Below are 9,719 nucleotides of genomic sequence, written 5' to 3'. Positions count from 1 at the left end.
CTGTAACGTCCCAGTTACAGCTTTATTTAGAAAACAAGATACCGTTACAGCTTAAATTTACCGATACACCTTGTAGTATGTCTGGTAAATGTTCAGTTTATCAATTGTTTATACACAAGCTGTACATATACAATTTCAAAATACAAGGGAAATGCACTTTATCTTTCCGTAAATTTGACATTAACAGAGGATAAACTGTAAGTCAGTAGCCAAATAAACCTCAATTCTGAGCTCTTGCATCTCGTTCATTTAAAAAAAAACAATGATAATACCATGTTTCGCTGTGCCGCTGTGCTAAGCCTACCTACTTACTTGTATGACTAATTCTTACCTTTTAAATTCATTGTGCCTACATCACTCTTTCTATTTAACTCTTTCAAAACGCAGTTCATTAATTGTGTTCCATGTATACTCATGATGACATAAGTTTTGAAGTGTTTTATTTCTAAATAAACATCAATAACTTCGGGCATTCTCAAGTGTAGGCAGTGAAAGTTGGCCCTCATCCAAAAAAAAAAAACAAAAAACAATCACGCACCAGTGGCACTATGTGAAAAGTCTACCATGTAGCTTTCTCTCTTTGTGCGTAAATGTTTGCATAACAATATGATGATAATAATAATAATAATAATAATAATAATAATAATAATAATAATAACAATTGTCGACTTACGCCTATTTATCAAACCATTGCTAAAGGAATATTTGCATAACAATCTGTACAATGATTTATCGTCCAATGAGTGCTCAGCACAAATTATGTAACGGTTGATGATTTTTATGCTGCGTCATATTTGATTCATACATATGTATATATATATATATATATATATATATATAAATATATATGCGTCACAATTTATCTGTCTCTACTTTATAAAGCCACCCGAAGTATCAGTTATGGATTCTAAATCATTCGCATATCGGTGTTTTATTTCACTGTGGGTGCTGTTAATCGTTGAAATTGATACTAGTTTATGTTCAGGAGAGCAAACGATTGATCCATCACTACAACAGGTACAAGTACTTGTAGGAACACAAAACGTGAAACTGGATTGTCTAGTCGATAACCAACAAAATGGCGATGTATGTTGGTACATTGTCGATAAGACATCGGAAACAATTATCAGTATAAACGAAAGTACAAAAATGAATTCTTTCGATATCGAGTACGATAGACTAACACATAATTATCGTTTGGTTATTAAAACTGTCAATAAATTTCTTGAAGGAGTTTATTGTTGCAAATTGATAACCAAGGTGAACGCATATATACCAATTACCGTAACTTTAGTGACAGTCAGTTTAGAAGCAGTTGTTTTACCTTCTGAGCTAAAAGTAAAAATCGACATAGAAAAAACAGATGTTGTGGAAGGTGATATAGTGAATGCCACTTGCAGTGCCTTCATTGGGGATATTCCAGGTAATTTTGATTTGTTTATATTGAACACCAAAGGAATGCATCATAAGATGGATAATAGCATAGTGCAACAACATAGATTCAATTCCGTCACACTTGAAATATATGTAACGCGCAACATGTCTACAATCCAGTGCAATGTAACACATGATCTTCTTCCAAATGTCTTGAGCTGTTCTACACCGCAACTGAATGTACTTTACCGGCCACAATTCCATAGTGGAAAAATGAATATTACAGTAAATAAAGTGATCATAACTATAAACGTCACGTCCAATCCCAAAGCAGACATATCGTGGCACTGTTGGTGGAACACTAAAAATGTTGATAATACGACTTGTCGTCATGCTGCAACAGCCAAAACAAATAATTCGTTTCAATGGATGCTTCCAACCAACGGTACAAAAACAGATGGCAGTGGTATCATAATTAAGCTCCAAGCTAATAATATTATTGGAAACGATACATACATATTCAACATTTCAACTCCAAAAACTGAAAATGAAATAAGAACTGATGAAAATGAAATAAGAACTGATGAAAATGAAATAAGAACTGATGAAAATGAAATAAGAACTGATGAAAATGAAATAAGAACTGATGAAACTGATATTACCGAGATGTTGCTTATAGTTTCTGTTATAAGCGTGGTTATAGGCCTACTGACATGCTTAGCCTTCAATATTTGTTAAAAGCGATATTTAATGTAGGCCTAGACATAACCGAGGGACTTTCACAAACGTAGGGTCTTGGTTCTTAGTGTGGTAATCCCTTTACAGCTGTGATCACCTAAACTGGGATGATTGTGCTAGTGTGATGTCTGTAGCCAGTCAGAAAAAAATAATGAAGTGCTTGAAAATGGAAATCAATTAAACTTCGGAGGCACTATACTGCCCCCCCCCCCGCCACCCACCCAATGGCAAAAAGGCATAACTGAAATATTTGGCCAAGTTGAGTTATATAGCCTAGTGGGGTCAGTACATGATGTTACACAAGTTGACACAAAAAATTGTAAAAAAAAAAGTGTCCCCCGGGCTAGATAGGGGCATGAAAAAAGGCCATAACTACATAATTTTCAGTAAATTCCCAAGGCAAAAGGGCAAAACTGCAAAGATAGGCTGTGATACGATGAAGCGTGACGTTCTTTTAACAGCCAACCACTCAGAAGAGAGCGTTCTCCCTCTTTACAATGAAGATTGCTTGTTAAGTTTTATTATTTTGGTAATTCATACTGTTTGTGGAGTCACAATTTGTAAACAGAAATTGGTTAAATAGTATGATTCTTAACAATAGCATATGTCTAGTTAATGCTATGCAAGCATGATAAGTCAAGTTAATTTATACTATATAATCTTGCCTTACTTTTAATGGCATACAGTTTAATACTATGGAAATAAATCTAGGGAATAATAGTAACTGTTTAATAAAAATAATTAACCATGGCAGAATAACAATTCCCATTTTAACTAGAAATAGCTCTTGTGCGAGGCCCCAGACCCCTAGGGGTACTTAGGCCCCCTACCCAATGGGTCCTCGATCTAGCACCTTGAGGCAAAAAGGCTTTGGTGATACATAACAGCATACCAGTGTTAATTTTCTTTCTCGTTTGTATACTTGGTTAGCCTATACATGGGTTTTCGTTTGTAATTTTAGTATTTATTATATAATGCGTTTTCTTTAGTATTATTGTACATTTATTTGATAGTTTATACATGACTAAAATATGAAATTATATATTGAATGTTATGTTTGAATAATCTCACTTAAAGAATAAAATGGGTGATGAAAACTGATGGCAAAGAAATACCGCGATGTTTTTTTTTTATCATTTATTTCTGCGTTTGGTCAAAAATCGATTTTTAATAGCTTATTTTGAGCCCGTTTTGGCTTCGAAGCTCCGCCTCCCGAAGTTAACCTAAAGTTGACCTTTACGGAAGTGACACGCAGTCGGTCCTACGTTTGTTTGAAGGGATATTGAAGGGAGTTAACCGTTAACACTGTTGAATAAATATACTGTAATATAAATCATTAAAGGTACATATACAGTTTTTTAATAAGGACATGATGGAACGTCGTAGGCTACCCTGTAGCTTTTCAACGAATAAAGTCCTAAAAAGGTCATTGTGTAATAAAATGCCTCCGACGTGATTCGAACCTGCGACCTCTCGCTGACAAGGCGAGCGTCATAACCACTAGACCATGAAGGTCCAAATAACTTTAACGGAAGTGACACGCAGTCGGTCCTACGTTTGTTTTGACAGACTTGTCGACGTATTGTATAGGCCTAGCCATGGTATAGCATAGTGTATTGACATAGACTACCATAGAAATGGTCTTTTGTTACCAAACAATGCCTTGTTGTGTGGCTGCAGCAACAACCATTCGAACGATTTTACCAAGCATCAGATAACAAAAGACGAAATTTTAAGAAAAAATTTACCGAAGCCGTATCAGAAACCTGTGTAGAGTACACTTCTAGGCTTCATACATTCAGTGTTGTGCAGCAAGCATTTTCCGGTCGATGACTTGGAGTCAAGAAGTGTACCGGCATAACAAGCATTAGGTTTTCTGACCGCAAACACAAAAAAAAAAGATGGAGACCAGAGCAGTTGGTGGGCAATCAGGAGAGTAAACGAAGATCTACAGCCTACGAAAAAAGAAAGGTTCAGTGCAAGGTAGGCCTAGGTCTGTTTTCCTTTTACAAATTTCGCTTGTACTATAGGCCTAAGCCGGGCTAACCTTCGCGTAGGGCCTAGCTAGGCCTACACCATGTTTTTCGAAAGAAGCTGGGTCGTATAAATAACACTTAATGTTGTACAGTAATGTGAAATAATTAATTTGTATTCGTCGTGTTTTTAAAATTTAAAAAATACAATAGCATTGCTTAGGCAAGCAGAGAGAAAGAGGGTAGTACAGTACTGTAGTACTTGAGTCTAGTGCTAGGCTTACTGTAGCCTACAGTAGGAATGTGCATGCGCATGACTAGCGAGAGGAGGTATATTACTACCTACTAATACAGTACTAGATAGTACTATTTAAAAAATGCGCCTAGCCTAATAGTACTGCTTATTCTACCACCACTTCCATGATAATCTTGTTTAGTTATTGGTGTAGCCTGTGTCAATATACTATATCCTTAAATGGTATTTTTAATCGTATCACTTTATCACAAACTTATGTAAACACAGGGGTGACAAGAACAATCATCTCTAATTGAACATGTTTCGTCGTGAATAAAGTTTATGAACTATAATTAAAATAATTTTATAAATATTAAAAAATGATAAATAAAAATATTTCTATGGTTTCCACAGGACTTTGTTAGCTGCAATGCATTACAATGAGAACTGTGGAAGACAGCAGGCTACGACTAAGAGTAGAGGAGAAAGCCGATTTTCAATTAACTACCCAATCTATGGTAAGTAATTTCTTTGCAACAAAATACACAATAATGGTATATATTCCTCTGTTTCCTTTAATGATAGTTACTTTTGGTTTACTTTGTTTAATTTGTATTTAAGTCAAAACGGTCTTGTGAAAAACACATTTTATGTAACAAGTCTCTCCGTTTGTAAATAAAGTTGTTACATTATTCTCTATTGTACTTTACTCTAAAATGAAATAACGAAGGAATGTGCTAAATTTGAACGTGCTCTTTATTAAAACAATAAAACATTTAATATTTTCCAGACTTTGTTGACGCTTTTGGATCTAGGGATAAGTTGCTGTAGTACTAATGTTTGCAGCTATATACAGATGCCCCACCATATCTTTGTAGCAGTTATGAAAAATAGGATAAAACAGAAGATATTTCTGCTCACTGCACCCGCTTTGCTGAGTAACTGCCTAACATATGATAAACTTTAATACTTGAACCCTGTGTATTTATTGACTAGACTTATATTTTCTTCTTATTCGAACGACAGCACATGAAAGGATAAACACATGATCACTCCTGCCAATATATCCGTGCGTCTACTTTACAAAGTTTCTGTAGGTGGTGTTTCCGAATTTCCTGAAAAAAAATTGAATATAGTTAAGGAAAGATAATGTAAAGGGGTAGAAATAAAAATGTATAGATCCGTTATTTTATTTTTTGGGGGGAGGGGAGGGGGTGGCGGAGAGGTGGGGTTGCAAACCTTAGGACCTGTACCCCTGGATGCATAGTTGTAAAATGTAAAATACTGTAAAGTTTTTGTTTTTTTTTGTTTGTATGTACAGTATTCGTAAATAAGTGCATTTTATGAGACTAATATCGACTACAAAAGAGGTTGTACTATAGAATATTTTTCTAAAATAAAGGCTCGTTTAAAAAAGACTTTTTTATACTGTTTGTTTTTATTAACTTGTACATATACAGTGCACATTAACATATACACTATATTGGTTATAGAGCTTTACTTGTTTTCAGATTTTTTGTTTTCGTGTTGTTTGTATTCCTGCCATCTGTAATGCTAATCAATCATCTAAACAACTACTGTAGCATGACATCCAGAATGAGATGTAGTTTCACCTGTGATTTCAGCATCTCTGTCTTTAGTACAGGGTTTTTTGTAGTAAAATAGGCTCGAGTTCGCAATTCATGTTAATTTATGGCAACGATGTTTTCCGACTCAGAATTTTATACTGAACACGAAAAACGTTAGTGCAAATTTTTTCGAGAAGGTTAACTGGCCGCTATCTTGGAAAACAAGATGGTGGACGTCAAACATAGTATTATGTGGTATCATTGAAAAGGAAATCATGCACTGAATTTTTTTTCCCATTACACTAATATGAATAAATGCACAGAAACGGAGATATTTGCCATTAAACACGTCATTACCTGCTGCTCTCTATTGGTGAAAATTTAATTTTTATTGTTGTTTGTAGGAAGTTGGTTGGTTTTCTTGGTTCTAATACAGATAGTTTGTAGAGTATTATGTTTGTAACTAATTTAAAACATTATTAAACAAATTTCATTTGTATTTTTTTCATTAAACAATGTAAATAACCATATTATTTGTTAATTGCAGTGACAGTTTCCTATCAATATGTTTGTTTAAGTGCATGTTAATACAGCTGCAATATTCTAGTATTTTCCAGTCTTGGCAAAAACAAAATCGTTAAGCAGACCGCTTGATTATCAGAGCAATTGTAAATACCGTATTTATTGGAATATATTCCCAGAAACTTTTATTGTTATGAAGGGTTTTAAGGGGACGTTTATTTGAGGGACGCATTTATTATTATTTTTTTTTTATTTGGTGTGAATTTGATGCGTATATACTCAAAATATATGCCCTTAAATTTCACTTCAACACATAATTACTATCAAAATGAAAGAAAATAAAAATGTAATTCTACTGCAGTAGAAAATCAATAGAATCTGTTGACAATGATGTTGCTTTGTTTACTGTCATTTGGTTGGGTGGGGGGTTGATTATTTGATAAAATATATTAAGGTGTTTATTCCAAATGAGGCTCTAGAGGCAATGTTTATTCAAATAAATATGATAACACTTTTCATGTAGAAGTTTTAGAGAATGGGAATATCACACCAGAAACCATCTTTTAGGGGTTACAACAAAAAAGGTGACCATTTCTTGATATTGACCATATGTCTAAATATTAAATGTAAATTGTGGATTCACCTACAGTAATAACAGGCATATTTAATTTTAATATTTATAATTAAAGTTCTCTGCACTATCATTTCTGTCTAATTTTAGAGCTAAACAAAATCAAAGGATGATGAAATAACAACCTTCATCGATCTCGGTACGACAGGCACAATTTCGCTGGAACAATATCGTTGGCAATTCTAGCTGAAACAAAACTCCGAATCTGGAAAAAAAACCTGGAACCTGTAGTAATACATTGGTTCCAAGTTGGAAGAAGTCATTTCCGGAAGATCTGCGGTGATGGTTCGAAGGGCCAGGGAGGGACTTTCATAGATGGAGGGTGTGAACCACATCAGCCCCACAATGGTTGGAGCTGAAGAAAATATTTATGATTGTGGCACATTTAGATGGCCGGAAATGGCCCTCTCAGGCATAAATTTGATAATAATAATTTTCATTTCTAACCTACTTTTTTTTAAATATTTTTTTTTTTATATTTAGGAGGCCTGGCCAGCTTTCCTACTCCCTGTACTCTACTACTGATCTGGTTAAAGATTTCTTAATACTGTACATTTATTTATATTTTGCTACACTTAGTGATACCCACCGGCACTGACTGCCTTAGAAATTGATAATATAGCAGTGAAAACATGCAAAATTATAAATTAATGGAGATTGTTGCTTTTGTTTGCAGGAGTGCGGGAGACCGTCTTGATTTCCCGGAGGCTCTTGTGAGTTCCAGAAGACTTGGGACCCCTACAGTGTCAATGTTTTTCTTGGGGTAACTTACAACTGATAATACTTTCTTGTTGCTTAAAACCATCTAGCATAAAGGAAACTGAGATGTGCTGGACACTAGGGTTTTCATAAAATAGTATTAGATCACTCCATTTGTATTATCATCTGAGGTCCATACTAATTTCGAATAATTTGATATTAGGCCTACTATAGCTCTCAAAATTAGGTAGTCGTGTTTCAGCTCACTTATTTTCTTCTTTACTGTCAATTATGTAATATTGTTTTAGCCTGGACTCAGAATGATAATGTTGGACAGGGTATTATTTACCCACTTTTAATTTTTTTTTATGAGAAGTGCCTATTATTATGTGAATCTATTATCCATCCATTATAATTTGATGTAATTTGTTTCGAAATTCTCGCAGGTAAACAAAGTGTTAAAAAAACCAACAATTATTAGAGAATTTCAGAATAACCCTTAAAGCATTTCTGCTTGTTTCCGAAATGGTTCCATTGAAATAATAAGAAATAACGCTACAATGACAAAATACAAAAAAGGCCTTATCCATTATTAGCTCTCAGTATCAAAAACATTTCATGTCACCTTATGTTTTTCTGCCAAACGATTTTGTTTAACCTTAAACTTTTAAGTATCAGGTCTCTGGCGGGCTGGCATAGTTTTACCTATTAACACTTTTTTTAATGAAAATTTCTCCCAATCAAGCAATTTAATTTTATGTTCCGTATGTTTTCTGCTAAATGATTTTGTTTTTGGCCCCCGGAAACTATAGTAGTCTCAGAAATACCGGCATGGTGTCTGAAGGGTAATAGTTTCATCCTGTAGTAAGAATATGTAATAATTGTATCTATATTATGTAATTGCAGCTGTTAGGTGTTGGTGTGCACTTAAATAATATATATCCCGGAAACTCTCAATCTCAATACTATAAAGCCTATACACAACAAAAATGATGATGTTCATTTTTTTTATGAAAAAACTAATAAGCTTGAATAAAAATGTTTTTGTTATCATTGTATCAGTCCATTTATAAACAATAATATACAAAGTGCCAGTATTAGAACTGAGAAATCAGGTAAATGTGTACAAAGAACTACAAAAATTAAATTGTTACCAATAGACAGCAGACAATGACATGTTTAATGGCGAATATCTCCGTTACTATTCATTTTTTTATATGGGTGTAATAGGAATAATATTCAGTGCATTATTTCCTTTCCAATGATACCACATAATGATATGATTGCCTAGATGTGTCCGCCATTTTGTTTTCCAAGATGGCGGCCAGTTAACCTTCTCGAAAATATAGCACCAATATTTTTCTTGTTCAGTATAAAATTCTGAATCGGAAAAGCGTTGTTGCTATAAATTAACATGAATTGCGATCAAAAACATAAGCCCCTTCACTATTTATAGTCTGTTGTCTTGTCATATTTTTTTTAACTTTTTAAATTTTTTTGTAGATTCTTGGCAAACATATCTAAACATATCTAAAAAAATTCACTGATTAAGAAAACATTGGGTGCCAGTTTTTTTATTCAGTTCTAGGGCCTTCATTTTGAATTTCAAAATGGCCGCTGTCAAAAATTAATTTTTAACAAAAAAAATTGCAAATCGATCATCGTTATTCATTTATATATTATACAATAGTCATTTTATTTTATCTGATATCATATAATGGGATCAGTGATGCATTGGGAAGAAAATAAGAGCACAAGAAATACCCCCCTCCCAGAAATCTTGCTCCCCCACACACCTCCCATTGGATATTCTTTTGCAAAAAAAAGTTATTCTCAAGTATTTATAAAATTGCCACATATCACCATATTTTGCCATCCGAATCTCCCTAACGTAATCACTGAGCACTGACATTTGACCTTCGCCCCTTAATTCCCACTGCCCCATCACCCCGTCCCGGGCCAGGCCCCTTTGCAAACTT

The 9,719-nt window shown here is 34.0% G+C and overlaps 1 long non-coding RNA gene across 1 annotated transcript; it reads left to right on the top strand.

Moving 5' to 3' along the window:
• Positions 1–3,795: 3,795 nt before the first annotated feature.
• On the top strand, positions 3,796–6,156 carry LOC117100366. The gene is made up of 3 exons (XR_004444117.1): positions 3,796–4,095; positions 4,735–4,838; positions 5,111–6,156. It is a non-coding gene; the product is annotated as an uncharacterized LOC117100366 (long non-coding RNA).
• Positions 6,157–9,719: the final 3,563 nt, after the last annotated feature.

This window comes from Anneissia japonica, unplaced genomic scaffold (genome assembly GCF_011630105.1).
Source record: "Anneissia japonica isolate Jap-2015-1 unplaced genomic scaffold, ASM1163010v1 scaffold3021_len127027_cov100, whole genome shotgun sequence".
Taxonomy (NCBI): domain Eukaryota; kingdom Metazoa; phylum Echinodermata; class Crinoidea; order Comatulida; family Comatulidae; genus Anneissia; species Anneissia japonica.
Note: the sequence above shows the minus strand (reverse complement) of the source record. Positions and strands in the feature narration are given on the sequence as shown.